General features: G+C 47.8%; 1 long non-coding RNA gene across 9 annotated transcripts in view; it reads right to left on the reverse strand.

Moving 5' to 3' along the window:
• LOC119143802 overlaps window positions 1–17173 on the reverse strand; it is a 91951-nt gene that overhangs the window by 23442 nt on the left and 51336 nt on the right. The gene's annotated exons all lie outside the window — the stretch shown is intronic.

Below are 17173 nucleotides of genomic sequence, written 5' to 3' on the forward strand. Positions count from 1 at the left end.
ATAAACCACATTGAGAGTTCTAAAATCTCCATTCTTGGATGGTCTTGGAAAAGCAGGTGAGTCAAATATCTGTTAAGGAGAACGTAGTATATTTGATTCTGCCTTGATCAGAGGGAAGGAATAGATGGCCTCAGATCTGTTCTAGGGCTGCTTTCTGTAATTCTTTGGTAACAAACCAACTTAGAGATACAGAAGCAAAAACAGGATTTGTCTTTGACTACGATAGTGTGACATATCCAGAATCAGGACACCCTGACTTAACCCATTCTTTTAAATAACACCAGCCAGTAATATTGACCTATTCTTAAGAGAAAAAAAAAATCTCTTTTAAATAGTCAAATTTGAAAAATATATCATAGAATAGTTTGGGTCAGAAGGGACCTATAAAGACCATCTAGTCCAATCTCCCTGCCATGGGAAGAGACTTCTTTTACTAGATCAGGTTGCTCAAAGTCCCACCCAACTTGACCTTGGAGACTTCCAATGACAGGGCATCCACAACTCCTCTGGGGAACCTGTTCGACTGTCTCACCACCTTCATAATAAAAAATTTCTTCCATATGTCCAATCTAAACCTACCCTCTTTCAGCTTAAAACCATTGTCCCTTCTCCTTGTCGCTACATTCTCTCTCTGTCTTTCTTACAAGCCCCCCTTTATATATTGAAAGGCCACAGTAAGGTCTCCCCAGAGCCTTCTCTTCTTCAAACTAAACAACCCCAACTCTCTCTGCCTTTCCTCATAGGAGAGATGCTCCAGCCCTCTGACCTTTTTCATGTCACAACTCTGGACCTGCTCCAACAGCTCTATGTCTTTCTTGTACTGGGGACCCCAGAGCTGAACACAGTACTCCAGGTGGGGCCTCATGAGAGCAGAGTAGAGGGGGAGAATCACCTCCCTCAAGCTGCTGGTCACACTTATTTTCATACAGCCCAGGACACAACTGGATTTCTGGACTGCGAGAGCACACTGCCAGTTCATGTCCCATTTTTCAGCAACAAGTATCCTGAAGTCCTTTTCTGCAGGGCTGCTCTTAATCCATTCACCCCCCAGTCTGTATTGATGTTGGGGATTGCCCCAACCCATGTGCAGGACCTGGCCATTGACCCTCCTGAACTTCATGTGATTTTCATGGGCCCACTCCTCAAGCCTGCCAAGGTCCCTACAGATGGCATCTCTTCCCTCTAGTGAATGAACCGCACCACTCAGGTTGGTGTCATCTACAAACTTTCTGAGGGTGCACTCGATCCCACTATGTCATTGATGAAGGTATTAAATAGCATTGGTCCGAGTACAGACCTTTGAGGGACACCACTCATCCCTGGTTTCCACTTGGACATTTGGCATTGACTGTAATTCTTTGGACACTGGCTATCCAGCCGATTTCTTATCCATCTGACAGTCCATCCATCAAACCCATATCTCTCCAATTTACAGGTAAGAATGTTGTGGAGGGTTGTGTCAAAGGCCTTACAAAATTCCAGGTAGATGACAGCTGTAGCTCTTCCCTTGTCCACTGATGCAGTCACTCCATTGTAGAAGGCCAGTAAATTAATCAGGCATGATTTGCCCTTGGTGAAGCCATGTTGGCTATCTCTAATCGCCTCCCTGTCTTCCATGTGTTTTGACATATCTTCCAGCAGGATCCGCTCCATGATCTTACCGGGCTGGAGGTGAGGCTGACTGGTTGGTAGTTCCCAGCATCCTCCTTTTTACCCTTTTTAAAAGTAGGTGTAATGTTGCCCTTTTTCCAGTCACCAGGGACTCCACCTTACCGTCACGACTTTTCAGATATCAAGGAGAGTGGTGGGTCAGCTACATCAGCCAGTTCCCTCAAGACTCTGGGATGGATCTCACCAAGTCCCATAGACTTATGTATGTTCAGGTTCCTCAGGTGGTCTTGAACCTGACCTTCTCCTACAGTAGGAGGGAGTTTGCTCCCCCAGTACCTGCCTTGAAGTTCAGGGGCTTGAGAGATGTGGGAAGGGAGATTACCATTGAAAACTGAGCCAAAAAAATTGACGAGTACCTCAGCCTTCTCCACGTCATTTGTCACTAGTCTTCCTGTCTTATTTATCAGTGGGGAGGGTACCACTTGCAAATTTAAAAAGTGCCTAACCACATTATTGTTGAATCTGGAAATACAAACTGAGTAATTTTATCATTTTAATGTATAAAAATCAGACTCACGTTTACAGCCACGTCAATTACTTAGCACAATAAATATATTACATAGCAAGCAGCGATACAAAACCATGCATGCAATTTCATGCAGTACTTTTGTACCTTTTTAAGTTGCCTGTAAAACCCCTGAAACAAAGATACCAAATAAAACTTGAAAGAATGCAGCAGTATTACCTCTGTCATATGTAAAGATCATTTTCATTTTCTTCAGTGACTTCCCTGCAGAATAACATTAACACAGACCTGGAAGTATGATCTCATCCTTCAACCTTTTCAAAACAGATGGGTTGGGGGATCACCATGAAAACTGCAACTTCATAATCTAACATAACAGCTAAAACCATGTACCTTCTCAGAAACCCTGCCAATCATTTGCACTGAATTAAGGCAATTTTCTGACATTATATTTCAATGACCTTGTGCCCAGGGTCAAAAAATTACTTTGTAATTTGTTCTAGATAGTCCAAGCACATACCCACCACTTCAGTGGCATCCTATGGCAATACTACAGAGCCTTCCAGCGAAGCAAAGTTTGTGAGGAGAAGTATAAGACAAGCACATTTTAAAGCCAAGTGGTTTTTTACATCTGTGTGGGCTTCACCTGCCTATGCTGCTTCTTTTCTGCAATGAAGTATTATGTTACTGTTATCTATTTCTTAGGTGTTTTTACCAAGTTTTAGAAATCAAGTGAATTTCCTAATTCAGATTCAGGACAGACATTCTTATGTGCATTGTAGAACTCTGGGGAAAAAGTCTAGTATAAACGGTGTGTCTCACGCTCTGCATACTGCTGTAGTTGGATACATACAGCGGCTCTTCTCTGTGTCTTGGGAAAACCCCCTTCAAAACTAACATTCGGCATGCTGGGCTTTTATATGCCAAGCCTAAAAAAGTATTCACACGTGCTACCAGATTCTAATATTATAAATTAAAAATTTATAAGGTCATCAGATCTATCAGTTTACAATAAATTTCCCATGCCATTTCTGGCTTCTATAACCCCTCAAGTAGTAACGTAGAAGCCAGTAGCTCTGGGACAGGCACTGTCTTCTGGAACTCCACCAGTGACACTCGCCATGCACATCCACAGGTACTGTAGCACAGATGGTTTAGCTGTGTTATCAGGTCAAATACATCCTCAGGATTTGTCTAGACAAGGCACTTTGAGAAAACTAATCTGGATCTACCATGTGAAGTGAACTATATGACACTGAATTTACACTCTGAGTAAGTATCTGCACAGGTGTTTAATACTATTTGGCAAATATGCATCAGGAATCTATTGAGATTAACTTCACTGTCTCACAGGTAAGAGTTTTTGTGCTGTTTCCTAATAGGAACTCCCTTATGTGAGCCATAAAGCCTTCCTCTTTCTTAAAATTTTGGCAGGGCTGGGAAAGGCTCCATCTAAACTCACAGTTCTTAAGCAGGCAGCAAGAGGAATGATGGCAGTTAGGAGAAAAGTGAAAATCCAGCAGATTAGAAGTTTATGCTTATATTTGGGGTCATAAATGGAGGCATTTAGATACTGCACATTTAAATAGTGCCCTGCTGATCACAAGCTTTCTTAAAATTCAAATTAACTGGGCATTCCCAATGTGGAGATATTACCCTTTTCCATAAAAATTAAGAGACCATAAGTGATTTGTTTTGCACCTGACACAAAAAGCAAAAAGTGCGTAACTTAACATCAGACATATAAAATACAGAAGTCTGTATCTGACCTGTCAGATCAAACTCTGCACAAATGGGTATTTGTGGGTGCAACTCCCCTCTAAAATGGACTAGATGAATTACATACTCAAAGAACCTACTTCTCTGACTATAAAGAAGTGTGATGTGACATGGTGTATGCTGTACACCTCGAAAGATAAATTATATTAATCTGCATCAAGTTTTCCCTAATATTTGTTTCATCTGGGCATGCCCTACTTAGGATGATCAAGTTAATGACTGTAGGTTTCAGACCTCTGGCTGCATGTTGTATTTCCCCTGTCCGTCTGCAGGGCACCTTCTGTGCATTTTCATCACATACCTGAATGCAAGTTGTATTTTAATGGTTTATTCTTTCAGTGTGTTCCAGAGATCCAACTGTTTCATTTTTCTTTTGCTACAAATAGCATCTGAATGTCACTAGGCTCAAACAGGAGTGTCTCAAGACACCATACTCACCTACAGAAAAGATGGATGGAAAAAGGCTCTAGGGCAGTGCCTCATATCAGATCATTCTAGCAGCCCCACTGCCCGGACTGTGACACCACGTTAACCCTGACAGATGTACTTCAGCTTGTGAGCCCCACTTCTTCAGTCTGACTTCAGCCAGGTTGGTGCCTCCCCTCCCAGCAGTGTCTTTGCTTGAGGCCATAGTTTGGGAACTGCTGCTCCAGGCCTCATAAAGACTTGAATTAAGTGTATACAGTCTTTTCTGGATGAGACTAGGTGGTGACATACTAATCTAGTTTCCTTCTACAACAGGGTAACAGATGGGAGAAGCAGGAGGTGTCATATCTTGACTGTTTTTGACACTGACATGTATTATTCTTCTACCTAAGACAAACACAGTTTAAAGGAAACTACTATGAGTACAAACTCACTGGGAAGTCATTCACTACAAGCATTTTATCAATGGTTAGTTATTGAAATGGAAGGATATGTAGAGTGGGATTCCCCAGGAATCTGTGCTAAATTTGGGACTTCTCACTACTTCCGTTAATAACCTGAATGAGAGAAGATAAAATATGCTTATTCATTACTGCAGATAATCCCATGATAATAGAGGCTGCCAGCTCACTGGAAGATAGGAATGAAACTCAGATTATCTTGAAAAATTGGAGAAATAGTCTTAAAAATAGGTGGTGAATCAGTAAGGACATATGCAAAGTCCTGCACTTTCACACTGCACAAAGACAAGCTAGGCAAGAATTGGTAAGACAGCAGCCCTGTAGAAAGGAGCTAGGGGAGCACAGCCAGTATATAGTCAACTGTGCTGCTGCAATAAAAAAAAAAAAAAAATTAAAAAGCAAACCCCATAGTGGGAATCATGAAAAGTAAGACAGCCTTTAGGAGGCTTGATTCATCTGCTCCCTCAGCAGCAGCAAACTCCTAGCCAGAATGATTACTCTAGTTTGAGATATGGCAAAAGAGAAGTTGGACAGAGCTCAGAAAAGAGAGGTAAGAATTGTCAGAGGTCAAAAAAAATAGAGGACACCTATGAAGGAAAAGCAGAAGGATTGGCGTGGTTTAGTTTTCAGATGACTACAGAAAACACAGCAAGAAAAGACTTCCAGCGTGAAGGATGGTTGAAAGCTGGCATAGTTTGCATGAGGGGTGTGTGAAATCTCCATCCCTGGATGTCTTCAGGAGCAGGCTAAACAGAAAAGACAGGGATAGCAGGTCACCAGGCCACAGGGAGAGGTTCAGTGATCTTTGAAGTCCCTTCTAACACTGTTTTCTAGGATACAGTCATTCTGCATCTTCTAAAATTTTGTTGTGAGTAGTTGTGTTTAGACTAATTGTGCAAAGACCAGCATTTCTCATTCAGCATCCTTGAGGCTTGAATGAACCTGAGCTTTTTACTTCTTATAAATTCAGTAAGTCTGCTAGTTCTCAGAGTTCACTGCACTAAAGCTAAGGCAGTTAGACAGCCTGCTTTTATAATGCTTTCATTGAATAAATTTGCACAGCTGCTACCTAGAGTCTACATTATTGCTCAGCACCACTTTGTTAATTTGGAATCCAGATCTGGTGACTGATTTAGGAAAACAGTTCAGCTAATCCCTAGTGAATAGAAATCCTCAGCCTAAGATTGTATGGCTCACCAGATTCCCACATGTGCAAATGCAGCAGCTGCCTTGCAAAGGGAAGTTAAAATATCGAGTACAAACTTTAGGGGGTTTTCACATGACATGCTTATTTTCCTTCCTCGGAGATCTAGGGCTCCAAAAGGAAGGAGTGGAGACAATCACAAACTTTCCCAGTAGACAACTTTTGTAGTAAGGTGGCAAGTGCACGTACGTATTCTAGAAAGCTCTCCGAGAGCAGCAATTCTAGCAGGAGAACATTCAGAGCTACTGTTAAAAAAACTAATTCTGCTAATTAGCCTTGCCTCATTTCTTCAATCGGCCGATAAAATTAGCGTGCATACCCATGTGATATTGATAACCTATATATTTTAAACTATTTCGATGTAATTGCCTTCTGCATGATAAAACACATTCGGGCAGAGTGCTATGAAATATAATTCCTCAGTGAGAGCTTCTGGGGAAGGCATCCGTTGTTATGGGAAGGCCCCTGTGCAGATTGCTTCCTGCTTGATAGGAAGCCCTTAATTACCTCACAATCTGTTGAGCTTTGGGAGAACACACAGGACCCATTTCTTCACTCAAACTTGGCATGAGTTGGGCAAGCAGCTGATTTGCCTGGGATGTTGAGATAAGCTAGTTGGTCAGATGTATGTTATATATTGTACCTGCTCCTCCATCCAAATCTAGAAATGAATTAATACATGTAATGAAAATAACTATTTTAATTATGACAACAGTGAAAAGTCATCTCTTCCTCAAAATTATTATAAAGAAATAGTAACTGCTCTCAGATAAGTCCCTCTTGAGTGGCATCACATTAGTGAAGGGCTGTGGTACAGCTGAAACTAGTTTCTACTGAGACAAGCATAAAAATTCCACCTACTCATACTTGTGAGAATAACCCTCAGCTATGATTCTTTCTTTTGTTACATTAATCTGAGTTTTGAGAGCACTATTAAAGTTGTCCGGTTATATATTGATCTATAGATGACCTGCACACGTCAGGCACGTGCCTCCTTCTCCTCATTCTTGCTGTGCCCTCCCACCCCACTTTTCTTCACTTTCCCCCTCCCACACTTTCTTCCACTGTTTATGAGATTTCTTCTTTTTCCTTCCAAATGAAGTTGTATGGGATTAACCTTGGAGGCTCTAAGTACCTTTTCAACAGACTGATGCTTCTCTCCTGTCCTCAGGAACTAAGAGATTTACTTCTACAATACTCTCACCTCCTGCCAGTTACAAAATGGAGCTCAGTTCCCTAACAGTGCAGTGCAGCACACTAGTCCAGAACAGCTGAAATCCCCTCATTAGAGCAGGACATTCTTGTCCAGGATTACTTTCTAGTAATGTACATTTACAGGTGCAATGAGAGATCTTTGGTGTAATGCCTAAGAAAAAAGAAAGAGGCTCAAATTCTAAAGCTACTCAGATAGTTACCTCCTACTATCCAACAAGAAATATTTAAACAGGAGTCAGATGCCCAAGGATCCCAGATGACATTTGGGAATCCAGGCCTATGGTCCTATCTGAGCAACCCAAGCACCAATTAATTCAGGATGTTTTCAGGTGGGTGAGAGTCCTGTGTGGAAAACTTTGCCAAAGCTTCTGAACTAAACATACTTCTGGGCAGTGAATTACATGTTGCTGGTCTGTTTCCTGAAATCTGTATCAGAGATAGCCGATGTGTACTAGAAATGGTTGTGTGTTACACGTGGAAAGATGTGTCGATTGTGTTAACTTAGTTACAGGTTTTGGAGCATCACACATAGTTGAGCCACTCACTTGAACTGTAATAAAAACCAAGGTGCATTTACTAAAATAAGGTAACTCTTCCGTGATGAGCAAATACTTTCTGAATATCATTTTACACTGACGTGTTTTTAATAACTAACAAGATATCTTTTCATAACATTTTAGAATTTTTATCTGTCTTGCTTACATCCTTAGGCCATCATGGCTATGACATAGCATGCTTACAAGTCTCCATAATCACTGTAAGTCAGTGTAGAGAACTGCTATAATGAGTTTGATGGTTTCTGGACTCACCAAAAATGACCTTACCCAAGTAAGCTCGGAAGCCAAGTAGGCAACATACAAACAAGAACAGGGTGTAACAGCTGATTTAAAGAAAAAAAAAAAAAAAAGTACTTATTAAAGTGAAGAAATGCTAATTCTAAGGACACAGTCTTCTCCGACAGATGTTTTCCCCAACACCTTTTTGTTTCTTTGTGGGGAAGAATGCAATATAAGGAAAAAGAGACATAACTGGTACAGTACCTATAAGCTAGATGCTACCATAGCCAGACTTCAGGGACCTAGCCTCCAAGGTAAGCATGCAAAGCCCCGAATCAAGTGTTCCATTTTGCTGTGAAATAAGTGAGAAAATCTGGACTCTCAGCAGAGTGACAAATACCTAGTTGCACATGAAGTCACATGGAGCTAGGTGACAAAACAGGCCAGGCATGTGAAGCTTCTGAAATCACATTGCATGCCTTGAAGCAAGAACTGAAAACCAGTTTGAATTCTAGGCTGGAACCCAGGACCATCCTTAAGCACTGAGCATCGCTGGTATGAGCGAGCACTTCAGCAGCAGCAGTACTGTTACATTTGCACACTGCGGATCCCCCCCAGCCACAAACACATACGTCTCACTGCCCAAACTACTTTCATTTCTATCTATGCAGATGCACCTTATAGATATTGAACAAATTTTCTCCATACATTAGTCCTGTAGTACACTAATCATTTCGGTTAGTCTTCCCTGAATTCCCTCTAGAGCACTTACTAATTCATGACTGAGAAGCAATATTAATTAATATATTATAATGAGGAAATATACATTCAGATGTATGCAGAGAAACCTTTTTTCCCTCTATTTACTCTTAATTTACATCTTGATGAGTCAAATCCCCACTGTTACATTGCAAAGTCAAATAAAATTTCACCGGCGATTAAAGTTGTCCCGTGGGATTGTACAAAACACACATCTTTAATGAATTTTGTCCACTAAATGCACACAGCGGAGAACGAACTGCATTTTATATCTCTAAGCAAAAGTAATGAAGAAAGTATCTTTTCAGAGCCATCAGTATTTCAGAGTGCAAATAATTTTCAGTTTCAATAGATGAGTATTGATGTCTTTGATATAACTCTATGTATAGCTCTATTTAATAAGTCTAAACTATTCTCCTGGAAGTAATGTTCCACACTCACAGATACACAAGGCACTCCAGCAGCTTTCAGCTTGCTTGGGAGCTCTAAAAGGCCACGGCTGAGGCACAAGCAACTCTACTTTTGAAAAAATGATTTAAAAAATAAGTTTGTGGCAGGTGTTATTTTTATTATTTTGCCCTTTAGTTTCCAGAAATGGGCCCGATTCTGCCAGCACAAAGGCACGGGTGGGATGAGGTCTGTTAGCAGGAGTATTTCGGGTCGCCACCGAGCTGGTGGTGCTGCTCCGAGGGACCCCTATGGGCGGACCGAGGACCCCCCAGAACGGAGGGAGGGAAACCACGAGGTGCATCGGGCGCGGCCGTGGGAAGCCTGAAGGGGCTGACGTTTTCAGCCGCCCTCGGAGCTCTGGGCTGGACTGTGCCTGTCAGACGGAAGGGCTGGGGGAGCCCCGCGGTAGCGGAGCGGGGGCAGGGCGGCGGCTGGCCGTGCCCAGCCCCGGCAGCCCTCCTGCCGGCCGGCCCTTCCCCGCACCCACCGGCCGCCCAGGGGGCGAGGCGGGCCGGGGCCGGGGCCGGGTCGCGGGTGCCCCGCTGCGCTCTCCGCGGGGAGCGGGCGGGCGGAGGCCGAGGCTCAGCCCTACGCGGCCCGGCCCCCGGTGCGGCCGTGCCCGCCGGCAGCTCCCTCCGCCCGCGCTGCGCTCCGCCAGCCGGCCCAGCGCTGCCCCAGACCGTCCCGGCGCTGTCCTGCCCCAGGACAGCCCAGCCGCTATCCTGACTGTTCCAGCGTTGTGCCAGCACAGTCCCAGCACTATCCCAGGTCCTGCCAGCACCGTCCTAATTGTCCCAGCACTGCCCCAGCACAGTCCCAGGACTATCCTAACTGTCCCAGACTGTCCCAGTTCTTCCAGCACCGTCGCAGACGGTGTCAGGGCAGTCCCAGCCTGCCCCAGCTTTGTCCCAGCACTATCCCACCTGTCCCACGACAGTCCCACACTGTCCCAGGACAGTCCCAGCACCACCCCAACCATCCCAGCGCTTGCCGGAGCGCAGTAAGGCTGTCCCAGACTTTTCCAGCAGAATCGCAGATTGTCCCAGCAGAATCGCAGACTGTCCCAGCATAGTACCAGCACTGTCCCGGCTCCTCCGCCAGTACCCATCTTCCTCCCGCTGGGCCCCCGCGTTGCCTTAAAGCGAGGGTGGCCCTCCGGGTACCAGCCAGGCGGCACGAAACGGAGGGACTCGGCGAGGGCATCCCTTGGGTGACAGTCCCAGGGCCGCGGGAAGGGTTAGGCGTGCCCCGGGACAGCCCACGGCCACTGCCACAGAGACAGAGACGGGAAAAGGAGCCGGGGATTCTGCCGACAGGACCCACGAGTTGCTTTGCAGCCCAGCTGCAGTGTTTGCAGAGTTACCGAGCGCAGGGAAACGCTTCGGCTCGCCCCGGGGAAGTCCGAGCACAGACAAAACCGCAGCTCGGGGTGTCAAGTTTGCAGAAAATGGCCGAACACAAATTTATTTTGCATTTTCCTCCCGGAAAAGGAAAAGAATAATAAGCTGAACCCGGGAGATAAATGACTGGCGGTAAATACTGACCAGCGGCAGCAGCTGGAGACGAATCACCACACTGCCAGCACTTCAGCTGCAGCGTTTTGGAGGGGAGGGGGAGACAAGCGAGATCTCCGGGCTGCCGCAGTGCCTGCACGCCCGCTGCCTTCGCTGGCTCTAGTGTTTGCGAGAACAAAATAAGAGGCTGGTGAAGAGAAACAATTAAAAAAAAAATTAAAACAAACAAACAATAACCCACCTAAGAAGCACTAATGACTCGAAAGCACTGCAGCCCTGCAGACCCGGCTCGTCCCGGCTGGGGAGCGCAGCGCAGGTGGCAGCGGGTGGCGGCGCAGCACCCGGCGGTGCCCGGTCCCTCTGCCAGGCACCGGGCGGCCAAGGGGCACGGGGGGAGCGAGGCAAAACGAATACCGGCCGCGGGGAGCCCCGGCTGCCGGGACGCTCGTCCCCTGCCCCGCGGGGCAACCTGCGGGCGATGCAGACGGCGGCTCGGCGGTCCGGCGCACCGCGGCCGGGCGGCGGCTGGAGGGGAGCTCCCGCTCTCCCGGCGTGACCGAAAGTCCGAAATTCCCCCAAACGCACACGTTTTGGTTTCAGAGGAGTGGGATGGAAATGACTGTCATTAACTAGCAGGTCCTGAAAGTTCTTCTTGCTTTTCAGGGGGTCAGAAGTTACTCCTCGAGGCGCTGTCATCGTCGTTTCTGTCTTCATGTATTTCCAACACACCGAAAAGTTTCCATCCCAGCAATGTGAACATTTTACAGTAACTGCTCATTTTCTCGGAAGCCAAAACTAGCCTGGGAAGCAGATCTGCAGCGGGCTGCCAGCCGCTCTCCACCCCGCTTCGCCTGACCCAGGGCTGAGCACCGCCACGGCCGCAGTGCCAGGACCCCCTGCCGGCACCCGGCCCCGCCACCGACCGCTGTCCCGGGAGCAGGATCGGACCCCTCAGCATCTCGGACGAGTGAATAACCGAGAAGCAGCAGCTACCTCAAGTCCAAAAGGCGATTACATTTTTAAAAAACACAACCAGTTGATACTGCTTTTTTACAGCGATATTCCAGCTTTCCCCGACCCTCTGAACTTTATCGCTTAATTGCACCGTTTGACCTTCTGCTAAAAGGAGGTGATTCTTTGCTTCTTTCTATACGTTAAATAACTCCTTATATGCCGAGAGAAATAAAAGTACCAGCAGACACCCAAGGTGCTGAGTATTTGCATTTGGTATTTTTAACGACGAGACTCAAAATTGCTTAATTTAATTATTACAAATAAGATAACACAGTCGTCTGTAGAGTTCAAACTACCTGAACTTACACTAAATCTCCGCGAAGTTTGACAAGAGACGAAACCGGTAGCCCCGGTGCCGCTGGGGGAGGGGGAGGGGGGCGGGGGGGAACATATAAAAATCTGGGCTTGGAGACATCTCCGAGGAAAAGGGTGTCCGAAAACGGGACAACGAGACGCTGAGAAACCTGACATCGAGGGGATGAGCTGGATGTTGAGCCTGGCACGAAAACGAGCCGTCATACAGAGATTTAGTTTTTATCAGCCAAATCTTTGGACTGGGGAACGAAAAAGGGGAGAAACTTAATATTTGCGGCTGGAGAGAAGCGAGCTCCCCATGACCCGGCCGCGGTGTCCCGCAGCCCCTCTTCGGCCAGGGGCGGCTCGGGAGCCACGGGGAGGGCATTTCTGAAATGACACTCCATGCTCCTGGACACAGCTCTGCAATAATTACAGTTTAAAAAAAGAAAAAGAAAAAAGTAAGAGAGAGAGAGAAAAAATAGGGAAAAACCACAGGAAAAGACAAGTCGTCGCTGGGACACCGCTATCCAAAACCAGGTTACTGTATTTCTTTCGCTAAGGGCTGTCATTATTCGCTGTATATACCCTCCCGGCAGTCAATCGTAACAAGCACGTTTTAAAGCCTCCATTAATTTACACAGAACAAAGACACTTTCCAGCTACGCTAGGGAAGAAAAAAAGAAAGGAAAAAAAACAAAAAAACAAAAACAAAAAAACCCAAACTGAAAACCACCACACCAAACCTCGACTCAATTAAAAATAACGATTTTGTTCTTGGACAGCTACCATTTTGTCGCTCTTACCGTCCCGGGACTTTCATTTAACCTCGGTAACATCCTGAAAGGCTACAATCATTCTGCACACATTGCATCGTACCTTTTCAGTCCTGCAATACAGAGCAGTACTGAGCTGACCGCCGGCTGCCCTGACAGTTTGTTCGGTAAAAGAAACGTGACGAGGCACAAGGGGTTAATTAAACCGTGCAGAGATCCAGCTGGTAGGAGCAAAAATCATCCCGTCTTTAACAACCTGGTCGCACACGCTGGATATAGACAACGGTGTCTGAAAAAATAATTACGAAATTACGCAGCTCTAGACACACCCAAAAAAAGTTTCCAGACCGAAAAAAAAAAAAAAAAGCCCCAAAATCTCGGTAGAAGTGACCGGTATTAACTGCGGCTGCTGGTCCTTCAACTTCGCTTTGACGCGCAGATCACGACCATTCCCTCTACAGGTTTCCCAAAATCTCGCTTTTCGAGCCCATTCTGTGGGCTGGACGGCACGGAGAGCGACCTGGGGGCACGGAGGGGGCCCCACCGCCCGCCCCCGGCCCCCGCCGGGCTGCCCAAGCCCTCCGGAGCCGCCGGGGCGAGGGGCGCGGGGAGGTCGGCGAGTCCCGGCGCTGCCCCGCAGAGCCCGGGGGCACCAGCCCGGGGAAGCCGCGGGGCTCCCGGGGAGCTCCCAGCAGGTCGCCGGGGAAGGGAGTCGCTCCCGCTTCGCTGGAAGTGGAGACGGACCGTGTCAGCCCCGGCACAGCCAAAACCCTTCTCACCCCCTTCTCCCTCACACCCCTCTCCTCCCCAGCTATAGCTGATGATATTTTTTTTTCCCCTAAGCACAAATGCCTTCTCGCCTGCCTTTGACGTTTAGGGCTGGTGAGCAAGGAGAGCTCTGAAGTGGCGGTTACCGCCGAACTCTTTCCGTGACACCACGGGGGAATTTTGGGGGTTCTTCGGAAAAAAAAAAAAAAAAAAAAAGAAAAAAAAAATCCGGCAGGCGACGGCGTTTGACTTGACTTGGCGGTGGCTGGCAGCACCCGCCTAGCGCGGGGCCGGAGGTGGCTGCGCCACCGTGGCTCATCCCCACCGTGAGGCAGCGGGGACGTCCCCGCGTGTCCAGCTGCAAAGACATCTGGTAGGGACGGGGCTTGGAGATGTGCCACCTCCCCACCGAGAAACAACCCTTCCCCGACCCCCAAAATCAGAGCCGGCGTTTTCCTGCCCCCCCTCCCTGCTTAGGGGCACGGGGAGCTGCTGTCGATGGCTATCTCCGAATTCCGCTGGTTTCTTAAGAAGGGAGGCTGAAATGTCACTATTGCAGGAAACGCAGAGCTGCTGAAAGTTGTTAGTAAAGAGCATCAAATCAACTCCCCACCACTGCTGTGAAAGTTTCTTTTAAAACGTAAAGGAAATTGGATTCGATGCCTCCACCCTAATTTGAAACGCAGTGAGTTGCCGTACTTGGCCAATAAAATCTTAAAAGTTTGCTAAAAGGTATCACTAATAATGACAATAATGCCAAAAGCAGCGCTCGGAGCGGTGTGCAAACCCGGTAAAACGCCTGCCCAGCAAATCCAGGCATTTGGAGCTGAATTTTGTCGTTTCAGTTTGCCTGCTGATGTCAACGGCGTGTCGGTAAATACGAAATGAGAACTGAGGGGGAGCGGCTTTTGAGGTCATTTCATTTCGACTCGTTCGTCGTTTACAATATAAAAGACAGCTGACCGGATGATTTTCCCAGTCCCTCGTCCCGCCGGGGTGATGCGGTAACTTTGCGCACAGTTTACGTTAAGATGTTAAAACATCCTTGGTTCTTTCCCTGATGCTGACCCTGCGTTTAATAAAAGCTCGGTGTATCTGTCCGAGCTCGCCGCAGACTGGATTAAACTGTGAGTCTTGAGAGTGGACATGTGGAGCTTAATCGTTGCTACTTTACACTACATTACAGAAGGAATAAGGAAAGCTGTTTGGTAGGCTTTTGATAGGAACTTCAGAGTTTCTTTGTCTATCTTCAGAGCAAAGCAGTGTGCAACACATAGTAACTTTTCCCTATAAGGCATCTATTGCCCGGTGCGGGAAACAATCGGTAACCCTTTGGAAAATAAAGTACAGCTCTTAAAAACTTGAAAAAAAAGAAACCAAACCTTGTCCTCCGCTTATATTATCTTTCCCCCTCACAAACCAGCCGGTAAACCACCACCGAAGCAGGCACACTGTTCTGTCCGGGGAAAGTTTAAAAAAAAAAACAAAAAAAAACAACACTCAAAACGCGGAGGCATTCCTGACGGCAGAAGTGAAACCGTCTCGATCCAGGCAAATTTATTTGTAAACCCGGGAAGCAGCGAGCCCGGGCGGCGGCGGGGGGGCGGCCCCGCCCGCGGGGTGCGCGGTGGCGGCGGCAGCGCGGACGGCCCCGCCGGGGCTGGGGCTGCTGACTCAGAGAAGCAATGTAGGTCATAACGAGTTTCCTTAGGTTACCTAAGTTCGAACAATTCAGCTTTTCTTTAGAGACTTCCAAAGCGCTGTTGCAACATTTCTGACCGCCAAGGCTTTCGGCGAGGTTCAGCCCCCGGCTCCGAGCGGGCGGGCAGTGCCCGGGGCGGGCATACAGGCGCCCGGGGACTCACACCTCTCCCCCCTCGCTTGTACCGTCCCTCGCCATTTCCATCACAACGCTACTTTCGGGGGGTTGTGGTTTTGGTTTTGGGTTGTTTTTTTCTTTTTTTTCTCAGAGGCGTGTTTAAAAAAAAATACAAACTTGTGCCACACTCCCATTTTCTTCTAAATTTGCAGAGAAGCAGCAAGCGAATTGCCTACCTACTCTCTGTTCCGTTCAGTTCTTTCCAGGAAGGCTTATTCACGGTTCATAGTTCGGATCTATTCTTCATTAACACTACTTACTACTTTCCACCACCAGTCCATTTTTACACCATCAGTTCAAGGTCTATTAAGAGTTCACTTTTGCCACGGGTTTTGTACGCAAAAGACGATCCGTCTTTTGAGTGACACTGAACACTGTCCGCCTTCGAACTAGGTGATTTTCGTTATTTTTTTCCTTTTTTTTTTTTTAATTTATTTATTGTTAACCATAGCAGAGCTGGAAAAGAGTAGCCGCAGTCCCCAAGGAGAACTCACGGAGGATGAGCAAGCGTCGTGCTCTGGCGCAAGAGCAGCGAAGTGGGACGGCGGCTTTGCTGCGAAGCATAAAGTTGCAGAGGAGATGGAAAGCCCGGGATGGGGGGACGCTTCAAGAAAGGAACCACACGAACGGATTTTATTTTATTCACTCGGAGCTTTGCCCCACCATTACCTGCGCTCCCCGCTGCCCGGCGCCGCGCCGCAGCCAGCGGGGCAGTGCGTGGGCTGGGGCGGGGCGGGAGGGCGAGAGTTCCGAGGGACTCGCACTCTCCCCCAGAAAATCATCATCAGGAAGGCATCCGTTGTCACGAAGCATAACTAAGAGGAGAAATCATCCGCCCATAGATATCACGAAAGCAAGGAGCGGGGGGGGGGGGCGGCGGAAAATCCAAACCTCGCCCGGTCCGACGGTTGTATTTCTGCTGAGCGCACGCATCGCCCGCGTGTCCATCACGGGGGTTCGTGGGGCGATCGCGACACCGGTGTCACGGTCACGCACGCCTCCAGCCTTCCTTCTTCCCTCCAGCTCCTCTCTAACGCCGCGGTGACAGCCCGCCGGCCTGCGAGCTAGCAAGCGAGGATTTCCCCGTCTAAACATAGAAGGTTTTTGCCAACGGAGCAGGACTCCCGTGAATGCTTCCCCGAGCGTGCTGGAAGCATCAACACCAGAAGCTCCACGGAGCCCCGAGGCCGGAGCCGGGAGCGCCCGGCAGGCTCGGGCAAGCCCGGTCCCGGCCTCCGCCCGCCCGGGGCACGGCGGCTCTGCCTCCCGGGGCGGGAGGGGCGAGCCATTGGTCTCAGAAAAAAAAAAAAAAAAAAGAAAAAGAAAAAATACAACAAATGAGTTAAAAAGAAAGAAAAAAAGGTGGTGGTTTTTGGTTGGGTGGTGTTTTTTTTTTTTTGAGGCTTGCTACCCTGCGCCGTCCCCGCCGGCGGAAGGCTCCCCCCGTCCCGCGGCACCCGAGGGCGGTGGCCGGGATGGCCGTGGGCGCTCAGGACGGGGAGGGAAACGGGGGTGGGGTGGGGGAGGGTGGGCAAAGCTCGGCACCCGTTTGGGAACACGTTCCCCAGCCTTGGCGGCGGTGGAAGGCCTCCTCCGGTGTTTGCAGTTTTCTTTGTTTACATTCAGTTTAGAAACATTGGCCTTCGGCCAGAAAAGCGCCGGTCGCCTTCCCCCCCCCAACCTTCTCGCGTGGCGATGAGACTTCTAACTTTCACGACACC

This window comes from Falco rusticolus, chromosome 2, assembly GCF_015220075.1.
Source record: "Falco rusticolus isolate bFalRus1 chromosome 2, bFalRus1.pri, whole genome shotgun sequence".
NCBI lineage: Eukaryota > Metazoa > Chordata > Aves > Falconiformes > Falconidae > Falco > Falco rusticolus.